This window comes from Thamnophis sirtalis, unplaced genomic scaffold (genome assembly GCF_051295495.1).
Source record: "Thamnophis sirtalis isolate CommonGarterSnake01/CBP01778 unplaced genomic scaffold, rThaSir2_p1.2 scaffold_13, whole genome shotgun sequence".
NCBI lineage: Eukaryota > Metazoa > Chordata > Lepidosauria > Squamata > Natricidae > Thamnophis > Thamnophis sirtalis.
The window spans coordinates 37,941,072-37,953,929 of NW_028261393.1; positions in this window are offsets into that span (position 1 = coordinate 37,941,072).

A 12,858-nucleotide genomic window follows, 5' to 3' on the forward strand; every position below is an offset into this window, starting at 1 on the left:
CAAGCATAGGGGCCCCATGCTGATCTGTGTATGTTACCCCTTCAATGCACCTTGTATCATATGAATAAAGATAAAGGTAAAGGTTCCCCTTGCACATATATGCTAGTTGTTCCCGAGTGTAGGGACCAGTGCTCATCTCCATTTCAAAGCCAAAGAGCCAGACGTCTTTGTGGTCATGTGGCCAGCATGACTAAATGCCGAAGGCGCATGGAACGCTGTTACCTTCCAACCAAAAGTGGTCTCTATTTTTCTACTTGCATTTTTAAGTGCTTTCGAACTGCTAGGTTGGCAGAGGTTGGGACAAGTAATGGGAGCTCACTCCATTATGTGATGCTAGGGATTCGAACCACCAAACTGATGACCTTTCTGATCAATGAACTCAGCGTCTTAGCCACTGAGCCACCGCGTCCCTTATCATATAAATACAGCAACATGTTTATTACATTTTACTGTAATTTAATTTTTTTAAATTAATACTAGCATGCAAATATGTTTAATTTTATCGACCAATTTACATTTTTATTCCTGTGAGTAGTTGTCATACTGCTTTACCTGGGGTCCCATAATGCTGTTAAGATGGCTCTGTCTCTGGGCACATGCGGAATGGCTCATTGCTCTTGTTCCTATCCTAACTTTCTTCCATGAGTTCAAATCCTCCCTCCATTTCCACCCGCTCACAATATTAAGGCTGTGAAATCAGCTATAGGTAGCTGGCCCCATCTCACCCAGTGCAATTCTGCCAGTTCGGACCGGTTTAGCCAAAATGGTAGTGCTTTGACGGCCTGGGTCGCTGGAAATGGCAGTGACCCTGGCCTGCCACGCCCCCAAACTGGTTCTCTCAGTGGCGCCATAGGCACCACCATCTTGTTTTTGGCTTCTGTGCATGCACAGCACAAAATTGGATGGGAAACAAAGACAGAGATGCAGATACTTGCCAGGAAAATAACCTGAAATTGTGAGGTACTGAATTGAACTTGAGTGAGACAGAGATATCCACCCTGCTAGGACACAGTGCAAGTTGGTTAACTTCGAGTTTAGCATGTTAAGTGAAACCATCCAAATGTGGCTTGTCTAAAAACAGGCGATGTTTGATTGTTACGTATCATTAAAAATATGATGTATTCATTTATTTAATCAATTTACTTGTCTGTCTATCTCCCATATGGGACTGAGGGTGCTGATAACATGTCAGAACAATAATAAAAAAAGCAATATTAACAACCTACAATGGTCACCAAGGATAAATCCAAATCAGAGGTGGTATTCAGCAGGTTCTGACCAGTTCTGGAGAACTGGTAGTGGAATTTTTGAGTAGTTCGGAGAACTGGTAAATACCACCTCTGGCTGGCCCCACCTCCATCTATTCTCTGCCTCCCAAGTCCCAGCTGATCGGGAAGGAATGGGGATTTTTCAGTATCCTTCCCCTACCACACCCACCAAGCCACTCCGACAGAACTGGTAGTAAAAAAAATTGAATCCCACCCCTGATCCAAATGTAAAAAAATCAACCACAACTTCTCAGTGAGCCATCTAACCTCCCAACCTTCCAGCCACTGAAGCTACAAGTGGTATCCTTTGTTTTTCCTTTGTGTAGAACAATACACCCACAGAGGTTTTGTGGGGCATTCTGTAAACTATGGAATTGGCAACATCATTTCAAGAGGGAATACCAAAACCTGGTGAGCTACAGCCATATACATAGTTAACATTGCTTAGTTAAATGTGAAGATAAAGGTACTCAGCCTCTGTCCTTAAACTTGCACCTGCAGAACAGGCATGATGTGTGTAAACCCAAGACTTGTGCTCTCTTTAGGGCTGTGTTCTTTGGAGTAGGTGGTGTTTAGTGTGAGAGATGCCACCTTGTCATTATTTCTGAAACTCTGTCAGCATGGCCTTTGCCAGGGCACTCATAGGGTAACCAGAATGCCTCCGAAGGCACAACTAAATCCAGGAGACTAACTGACTCTCTCTCTCTCCCTCCCTTCCCTCCCCTCTCTGTCCCACACACACGCACATGCACACATATGCAAAATTAATGGCCAATCCTGTGACAGATAACTTGGGAGACTAATGCAGGAGTGAAATTCAGCAGGTTCTGACAGGTTCTGGAGAAACAGTAGCAGAAATTTTGAGTAGTTCAGAGAACCGGTAAATACCATCTCTGACTGGTTCCAGAGTGGGGAGGGAATGGAGATTTTGCAATATGCTTTCCCTGCCATGCCCACCAAGCCACACCCACAAAACTGGTAGTAAAAAAAAAAATTGAATTTCACCACTGGGCCAATGGCAAGAAGTCCAGCCGAGGGTGGTTTGTAAAATGGCCTTTCTCTGGACATTCCTGAAAGAGATGGATGAGTTGTCAAAATCCACTTGGGATGTTTGTGGGGTTGTCATGTAGCCTTTTCATTTTGTAGCATTTTAAGCACAATTCTTTCAATAGGAAATTGATGACTTTATGTAGATAGGGCTCAAAATAGCCTCATCTGTCATTCAGGATTGTAACTCCTTAAGTTCCCAGATTTTGGTTCATTTAATTTAGCCAACATTTATTTCCAAGGTGTTCATTTGAGAAGCTGACTCAAGGATTCCCCATCCTGCAGACGCTGGATAATTCAAGGGTTTAAAGACCGTTAATTCCTAGTAGCTATTCAGAGTTTGTGATTGGCACGTCCAGCAGTGGGAAAAGAAAAATGCTGCTGTGATACAGTCATTGTCCCTTGCATTGTTCTATGCCTTTTCCTTTTACACAATGCCCTGCTGTCCCCATTAGGAGGAATCTGTAACAAAAAGGCAAATAATTTTAGGTAAAGTGTCTATCATTTCTGGAAATGTACTATGATTATTCAAAATTGGGCCAAGATTTTTTTTTTAAAAAAAAATCAGAAGTGGATGATTTCAACCGATGGTTTTCCTGACTGCGTGAACTGCAAGCAACACGGTGCTAAGCGTATTTCAATGCAAATGAGACATTCTGTGGTAATATGTTTGCCCTTTGCTTCTCTAATAATACTGATTTTATTATTTACAAGTAGCCCTTGAATTACAACACCAATTGCGACCTGCCGTTGGTAAGTAATGCAGTCGTAAAAAGCATCACATCAACCCAGGCAGTCGTGGTTGTCACTGTAATCCCCAATGCACCGGTTATAAAGCAGGAAGAGAGGGGAATCTCAGGTGGGGCTGATTGGAGGGACGAGGTCCTGGGAGACACCATTCAGGCTGTGTGCAAGTTAAGTGAGAGGTTGTAGTGCGATCTGAGCATTGGGAGCTCAGGAATGGGGAGTTCCTGTGCTAGTGGTGGGATTCAATTTTTTTTACTACCGGTTTTGTGGGCGTGGCTTGGTGGGCGTGGCATGGAAGGATACTGCAAAATCTCCATTCCCTCTCAATTAGCTGGGATGCGGGAGGCAGAGAATAGGTGGGGGTGGGGCCAGCCAGAGGTGGTATTTACCGGTTCTCTGAACGACTCAAAAGTTCCACTACTGGTTCTCCAGAACTGGTCAGAACCTGCTGAATACCACCTCTGGCCTGTGCCTCTGCAAACCCAGGGAGACCAAGAAAGAAGGCTGGGGGAGGTGTGCCCTGGGAGGCCCAGAGAAGGAAGGGAGGCCTATGCATAGGGTGCAGGTCATGAAAGTGCATGAAACCAATCCATGCAACCCCCCCTCCCCCAACCACAACTTTTCCTCCCAATGGCCCTTACCTGACATGACCCACACCTGACCCATCAGAAGAACCATCCCAAACCCTTCACCTGATGTGACCTACCCATCACAAGCCCTACTGATCAGTGGTCGGATTCAAAAATGTTTATTACCAGTTCTGTGGGCATCACTTGGTGGGTGTGGCATGGCTTGGTGGGTGTGGCAGGGGAGGATACTGTAAAATCTCTATCCCTCCCTACTCCAGGAGAAGGTTACTGCAAAATCCCCATTCCCTCCTGATCAGCTGGGACTCGGGAGGCAGAGAATAGATGTGGGCAGGGCCAGTCAGAGGTGGTATTTGCCAGTTCTCCAAACTACTCAAAATTTCCTCTACTGGCCTGATTTGACCTCATGGCTTGGACCCCTAAGTTACGGGGGGGCATCACATTGGAGGTGGTTGTTGAATTAAGAGGCAATCCCACTCCCCATCTACCCCTGTGCATTCAACTCCCTCCCTCCCTCCTCATCTTCTAACCAAAATTTTACCTTGATTGGGATTTATTATTTTTTATTTTTTTAAATATATTTATTTGTTAGGATCTTAATGTTTTAATGCTGCAAGCTGCCCAGTATAACTTAATTATGAAATGGGTGGCAAATACATTCAACAAGCAAACAAAAATCGAAGAAAGTTAGTGGAAGATAGGGGAAATATTTTAATTTCTGGACTGTACTTCCATAATAAGATATTTCAGCATACTACAAAGGATTTGCTCTTTTGTGCTTTGGAAGAAGATGCTGTGAGGTTTTTTAAAAAGTGGAATAGGAGTAGATGCACAGTATTTCGGCATTATACAATATCAAAGACTTTAACAATTTGATGTTTTTGCACCTTTTCCATGAAAACCATTTTTTAAAAATATTCTATGTTTTTTCTGACTCAAAGCAATATAAATTTATATCCTGAATAACTTTCATGATTGCTAGTATTCACACAAGGATTTTGAGCCATCTTAAATGAGCTTCAAATGCAGAAGCTGATGCAGAAATGTTTTCTATCTCCCCCCCCTCCCATTTTAAAAAATAAGGTGGATTTAAATCACAATTACTGGGTTATATAAATACTTCTATTTATGTCACACTCATGAGTTTCGGAAGCAATTACAGATGCCTCTGCAATTCCTTATGAGGAATTTCTATAAGGTGAAGGATTCTTTTATTAAAATTCTTGTTGTAATTTTTATTCTGTGCATATATGTGTACACACACGTGTGTGTGTACATACCTTCTATGTGTATTCTATGTGTATGACTTTTGGGAGGACATACAGAAGATGCTTCATCATTTTCCTCATGACTAGAGGAGCTCTGGTGGCACAGTGATTGAAATGCAGTATTGCAGGCGGATTCTGCCCACAGCCTGAAGTTCAATCCTGAGTAGCTGAAGGTTGCCTCAGCTTTCTATTCTTCCGAAGTCAGTAAAATGAGGACCCAGATTGTTGAGGCCAATTCATTGACTCTATAAATTGCTCAGAAAGGGCTGTAAAGCATTATGGGATGGTTTTGAATATAGTCTACATAATTGTCAGAATACAAAACACAAATAGAATGTGCAACCAAAAAGATTTGGTTATTTTTGTATAATTCTGTCTCTATTTCTCTACCTTGAGAGGAATGATGTTTTCTCATAATGCAACTAACCTCATAATATACGACTAAGAGCCGTGGTGGCACAGTGGTTAGAATGCAGTATTGCAGGATACTTCTGCTGACTGCCAACTGTCCAGCAGTTTGTTTGACAACTGGCCCTGACCTACTCAAGGTTGACTCAGCCTTCCATCCTTCCCAGGTCAGGTAACCGAGGGCCTAGATACTTGTCAGCCATAGGCTGACTCTGTAAACTGCTTAGAGAGGGCTGTAAAGCACTATGAAGCAATATATAAGTCTAAGTGCTATTGCTACTGTGTCTCATGTTGATGTACATTGAGTTCATAATTAGCATTTGACAGCAGAACCTAGAGAATCATAGACCCAGGTTTAAAGATTTTTTTAACAAATTAACAGAGTTGGAAGGGACCTTGTAGGTCATCTAGTCTGACTCCCCCCCCCACTCAAGCAGGAGACTCTACACCATTTCTGACAAATGAAAGTCCAGTCTCTTCTTGAAAGCCTCCAGTGATGAAGCCCCCACAACTTTCGAAGGCAACTTCTGTTCCATTGGTTGATTGTTCTCACTGTCAGAAAGTTGAATCTCTCCTTGGTCAGTTTCCATCCATTATTCCTTGTCTGGCCTTCAGGTGCTTTAGAAAACAGCTTACAATACTATAGCAGAGTTAGAAGGGACCTTGGAGGTCTTCTAGTTCAACCCCCTGCCTAGGCAGGAAACCCTGGCTATCCAACATCTTCTTAAAGAATTCCAGTGTTGGGGCATTCACAACCTCTGGAGGCAAGCTGTTCCACGGATTAATTGTTCTAACCGTCTGGAAATTTCTCCTTAGTTCTAAGTTGTTTCTCTCCTTGATTAGTTTCCACCCATTGCTTCTTGTTCTACCCTCAGGTGCCTTGGAAAATAGTTTTGACTCCCTCTTCTTTGTGGCAACCCCTGAGATATTGGAACACTGCTATCATATCTTCCCTAGACCTTCTTTCTATTAAACTAGACATTCCCAGTTCCTGCAATTGTTCTTCATATGTTTTAGTCTCCAATCCCTAATCATCTTTGTTGCTCTTCTCTGCACTCTTTCTAGAGTTTCCACATCTTTTCTACATCATGGTGACCAGAACTGAAGGCAGTATTCCAAGTGTGGCCTTACCAAGGCATTATAAAGTGATATTAAGACTTCACGGACCCCTTCCTCTTTGTGGCAGCCCCTCAAATATTGGAAGACTGCTATTCTATCTCCCCTGGTCCTTCTCTTCACTAGACTAGCCATGCCTGGTTCCTTTAACCATTCCTCATATGTTTTAGTCTCCATTCCCCTAATCATCCTGGTTGCTCTTCTCTGCACTTTTTCTAGAGTCTCAACATCTTTTTTTATAGTGTGGTGCCCAAAACTGGATGCAGTACTCTAGGTGTGGTCTGAGGTTCAAGAGGAGTAACTCCTATTATACAACAAAACAGCTGGTATGGAAATAATTGACCCCATGTGGAATACAGTCAATTTATAACTGCAACTTTTCTATAGAACAATATACTAGCCTTTTAGCCTTTGAAATACATTCTGCTTCACATTTAGCTCATTTGAATGTTCAGATGCTAGAGTGCTGAATTGGTAGGGATTAAACATGAGCAATCAGATTGCTATGTGGAATTTTCTTTACTAGACAGTGCTTATTAGATTGAATATTCATTTGGGGGCAGGATTTACACGTGCTAGATGAATATATCTTTAGCTGTATGATCTGTATGTTTCTGAATCTATGCCTATAAATATCTGTTGTGGCCCAGCAGGAGCCGTTGAAGCTGCCACCAGACTCCAACAGAGAGGGGCCCTATTAGTCGGCCCTGGAGGATGTGGAGGACCCTGGGCAGGGTTCTGACTCCAAGCAGGGTGCAGAGAGACTGGTTGTCCGCCAAGTGGCACCTGAGCCTTGGATCAGTGGGGAGGAGACAAAGGAGAGTGATCCAGAAACCAACAGTGTGTTGTTCCGGGATGCACGCCATCGAAGAGCTACTCGGCATCAAGAACAACAGGAGGTAATTACGCTCAGCTGATGGTCATTAGGCTCCTCTCCAGACTATAAAAAGACTGCTTGTGCCATGCCCTTCTTGCAGAAGTCAACGCTTTGACTAAAGAGAAATGAACTTGGCAGGCTGGATTGCTGCCAGAGTTTGTTTGAATTGCTGCCAAGGTTTGTCGGTCTTGCTGCCAAGGTCCTTATCTGTTTGTTTACTTGGCTTTCAGCCACTGAGATTCTGGTCTTTTATTAAAGGACATTCTCATTAAGCGTGTCTCTGCTTTTGTTACTGGATGGAGGAGGGGGTCAGAACAAATATCTATATAGCCATGTTTGTTATGTCTTTGTCGTAAACCTTTTGGTCTCCCATTCTTGCTTTATTAGAAGGAATTCACTTTTCCAACGTTAGATCAAATTGGGTTTTTTTAATCTTAGTGGATGCTTTTGTGATATTTTTCATTTATACTCTCTAGATTTTATTTTTTAAATGTTCAGAATGTTTACTTTTATGTCCTTCCAATCGTTTTAGGATTGTTTATGCATTGTAGAAAGGGACATGGTGGCTCAGTGGCTAAGACACTGAGCTTGTGAACAGAAGGGTTGGCAGTTCAGCGGTTCGAATCCCTAGCACCACATAACGGAGTGAGCTCCCATTACTTGTCTCAGCTTCTGCCAACGTAGCAGTTCGAAAGCATGTAAAAATGTAAGTAGAAAAATAGGGACCACCTTTGGTGGGCCGGTAACAGCGTTCCACGAGACTTCAGAGGTTATATAGAGCTGTGGCTTCTAAGCGTCTTCTCTTATACTATAGGTAGTATATAGGTTTCTTAGTTTACTGGGAAATGAAGGAGAATATAACAATCTGGGACTTTACTAAAATATAAACTAAAATTTAATATATAAACACACAAACAAACCACACAAACAAACATGTGCCAATCACTATTAATATGTAGCTTCTGCAATCTGTATGCTTACTGAAATGTTTGTGGGAGGAGGCCATTTTCAGAAGTACAACTGTAAACTGCCTGGGGAAGCAACTGTGCACATCATGAGGGTTGCATAAGCTAAAAGAATTTCCCAAATATTTCCTTTGAACTATAAATAGGATGTGAAAGAACATGCATCTAGAAGGAAAACGCTCTTGTAGAAAGTTTTCTTGCGTTGGGCTGATAGTCTTTGCTTGGACTGTAGTGAATGTTTTCTGGCCAACTCCAAGCAGCATGGCTGAAAGATTACTTAGTTTCAAATTGAATTCTGGCCTGATTTATGAAAAGTCTTTGTAGATGGATGAATATTTGTAGCAAAAAAGATCTTCCTTGAACGTTGGGGGTCCAGAGACTGTGGGAATCTTTGTCTCACCTTTGGAGAGGTCACCCAGCGGCTTCAAGTGCTTTTGAGAGCCATTGGTGGGGAAGGCCCTGCAAGCAGCAGAGAGCAGTTGGGTCCTGTTCTACTGTATGCTGCAATACAGATAGTCCTCAAATTACAACCATTCATTTAGCCAAGGTGGCGCAGTGGTTAAATGCAGCACTGCAGGCTACTGCTAGATCAGCAGTTCAGCGGTTCAAATCTCACCGGCTCAGGGTTGACTCAGCCTTCCATCCTTCCGAGGTGGGTAAAATGAGGACCCAGATTGTTGGGGGCAATATGCTAACTCTCTGTAAACCGCTTAGAGAGGCCTGAAAGGCCTATGAAGCGGTATATAAGTCTAAGTCTACTGCTATTATTTAGTGACTAATCAAGGAGAGAAGCAACCTGAAATTAAGGAGAAACTTCCTAACAGTGAGAACCAGCTTGCCACCAGGAGTTGCCACCTCCATCACTGGAAGTTTTTAATAAGAGACTGGACAGCTACTTGTCTGAAATGGTATAGGGTCTTTTGCTTGAGCAGGGGGCTGGACTAGAATACCTCCAAGGTCCCTTCCAGCTCTATCCTGATTGACCTAATTTTATTGGATCTCTCTATGGTACTAAGCTCTCCATCACACATGCAATTTTGGAACTTCATTTGATCCTATTATCATTTGATTGTTAACATTCTTTGTCATGCCCACCAAGCCAAGCCCACAGAATGGGTAGTAAAAATTTTTGAATCTCACCACTGCTGTAGATAGATATGGAGGGGGGGAGGGAGGGGGAGGATGGATGGATGGATGGATGGATGGAGAGAGGGAGAGGGAGAGGGAGAGGGAGAGGGAGAGGGAGAGGGAGAGGGAGAGGGAGAGAGAGAGAGAGAGAGAGAGAGAGAGAGAGAGAGAGAGAGAGAGAGAGAGAGAGAACACCAAGTTTGAGTCAGAGGTTTTCAGGTAAGAAACATCCCATTTCAGGTGATCTCCCCTGGGGGGATGCCTCAAGGCACCCTAGGTTATATATATTGTGTGTGTGTGCACGTGTGCGTATGGTAGTAATTTTATTTAAAAATTGTATGGTACTCATTTTTTAAAAGATTAAAATTGCACTAATAAAAACTAATATCAACTGAAAAAATAGAATAAAACGAATAGAATCTGCAGAAAAAAAGAAAAAAACTAGAAAGGAATAGGAAAGAAAAAAATAAAAATGTTGTAAAGAGAAATAAATAAAATAACTTCCTATAATCCTCGCAACAAATATAAACAATTTTAATAATTTATCACCTTCTCTTAAAGTGCAAATAATCTCAACTTTGCCTATACCATCTCTTATTTAAAACAAATCCACAAGGTGTCATCATTTCAGTTCTAATGTCAGCAAATTTAAAGAGATAATGTCTATGTTAATCTTCATTTGAGAAACCAACTTTATATTTCTTCCTTTTACCTCTTACAATTGTGATCTTTCATACCTTCAAATAATGTCATAGAACTTGATTTCTTTTCATTTGTTCTTTGCTCCTTCAAAATTCTTCAAAACTTTAGCAAGACACTTTTGTAAATCTAATATAGCAAAATTGTCCAGGTTGCTATCTTGGATTATTTTTTGTAAATCTTAGTTAATTATTAAAACATCAGTCAGTTTAGAGATCCAGTGTAGCATCTTTTTCTGAGTCATTCTTGTACAAATCCATGTTTAACTCAATCTTACTCTTCTAGGTAGAATTTCCTTTGCTTCCATAAACAAGAGTTTAGACACAAACTATCTATAGAGGCAAACATTTTTAAAATGTAACTTCTGATTTCATTGTTCAACAAGATCCTTTACTGTGTCCAAATGTTAAAATATTTTGCTTCATCTTGTAAGGGTAAACAAAGTGTTCTTTTCCTTTAATTGTATTTCTTAGTTTCCTCTAATGTCAAGTTTGTGAAATCTTATCATGTTTCAAACCAAAAGCATTTTCCCATGGAAAGGAATGGGAATGTTGTTTATCCCTGCTCCACTCTCCCTTGTCGCGTTGTCTGTGCATGGACTCCTTAAAGGAGATTCAGTGTTTAAAATCTGTCAGTCCAAAGGTGGCTTAATAGCTAAAAAGCAGTGAAAAAGCAATTTCTGAAAGTGATTTAGAAAAGGAGGTACATGAACTCTACCAACCCACAATTTCACCTGAATGGCTATTTCCTTGTCTTCCAGAGGTCATGAGGAGCAACTATCTGGGGCACTTGGGAGTGACCTCAAGACCTCTGCTTATCCCGAGAGGAGTTACAAAGAGCCGGTCTACTCATTGGCTTTGCATTCTGCTGCAGTTGCCAGCCTTGCTACTCAGAGACATCTTCAGTCCGCCATTTCTGCTCCTGAAGTCTGTCTCAAAGGTGCTTTTTCAAGAGGCAACTGGACTTTCTGGTTTTTCTTTGAAGGCGTTTTGCTTCTGATCCCAGAAGCTTCTTCAGCTCTGAAGCAAAATGTATTCAATGAAAACCCAGGAAACCCAGTTGTCTCTTGAAAAGGCACTTTTGAGATAACTATGACCTGGATGACTGAGAATCTCCATAAACATCTCTAGAAGTCTGTTTCTGCTTGTTTCCTGTGGATGCCCCTTCCTACCCAGATTTCTTCTCCTATGTCTCAATCATTTTTGGCTCTGAGGGAGATCAGAACCTGCTTTCATAATCACTTTGTCTGCTCCCTCCCCCTGGCTTTTTAAAAAAATAATTGGATGGTGGCTCAGTGGCTAAGACGTTGAGCTTGTCGATCAGAAGATCAGCAGTTCGGTGGTTCAACTCCCTAGTGCCCCATAAGGGAGTGAGCTCCCATTACTTGTCCCAGCTTCTGCCAATCTAGCAGTTCAAAAGCATGTAAAAATGCAAGTAGAAAAATAGGAACCACCTTTGGCGGGAAGGTAACAGCATTCCGTGAGCCTTAGGTGTTTAGTCATGCTGGCCACATAACCATGGAGAAGTCTTTGGACTTCAGCTTAAAAATGGAGATAAGCACCGCCCCCTAGAATCAGGAACAACTAGCACAGATTTGCGAGGGGAACCTTTACCTTTAAGATCAACTAGCATACAGTATTCCTGGATCAAAAGCCTGTAACTGAAGTGTAATTCTAGGAATGTCTGTTCTACTTCTGTAAGGTGTCTGGAAGCAAATAAGGATCCCATTGTCCACATCTCTCAGATCCCATTGTCCACATCTCTCAGAAGCCCTGATTTCTCATTTCTTTCCTTCATATGATGTTCTTAGCATAGTTCCCACAACGATGCCTGTAACTAACCCTTTTTTAAAACTTCAGCTCTTTACCAGCACTCAAGCAGTAGCTGTGCAAATGGGGATAATCAGTAGATGGCAGCCAACAGATACAAAAACTCTCTGCTCTACTGGTTGTTAAGTCAAACAGTCAAATAAATGAGTACAGATTGAGGAAATTACAAAAAAAAGTTCCGTGTGACAGCAAAACAATGATTGGGCCAATTGCTGTGCATGGGATAACCAGAACATGGTGCAGAACAGTCCCTTAGAATGGGGTGTGTGTGTGTGTGTGTGTGTGAGAGAGAGAGAGAGAGAGAGAGAGAGAGAGGGAGGGAGGGAGGGAGGGAGGGAGGGAGGGAGGGAGAGAGGGAGAGGGAGAGGGAGAGGGAGAGGGAGAGGGAGAGGGAGAGAGAGAGAGAGAGAGAGAGAGAGAGAGAGAGAGAGAGAGAGAGAGAGAGAGAGAGAGAGAGAGAGAGAGAGAGAGAGATGGATGGAGAGCAGGACAGTTAGAGTTAGGGTAATTCCATAATTTTACCTCCTGCACATTCCAGCCTCACTGCAGGGGCAGCAGCATTTAAGACAGCATGTGGAGTAGAGCAAACAGCTGTGTGGATCTACTCATGGTCTTTTCAGTCCGTGCACTTGAGACCCTTATTTAAGGAGTAAGGAGAGTTTTCCCAGCTTTTTTAAAACTGCATTTTGGCTTAGCTCAGTTTTCATTTTACTGTCCATTGGAAGAGGCTGCAGTACTGGTTAGCATCTCTCGGTCACCAGCAGTTTTTATTTTCTCTTATTCATTCTTTACTTACAAATTTATCAACATTCCTTTTCTACAATAGGCTAAGAATGTATCTTCATGCAAGAAGAGTGCAATACAGGCCTGAATCTCTTCTCTTTCTTACATCAGTCTTTTTCTACACCATCATTCACCA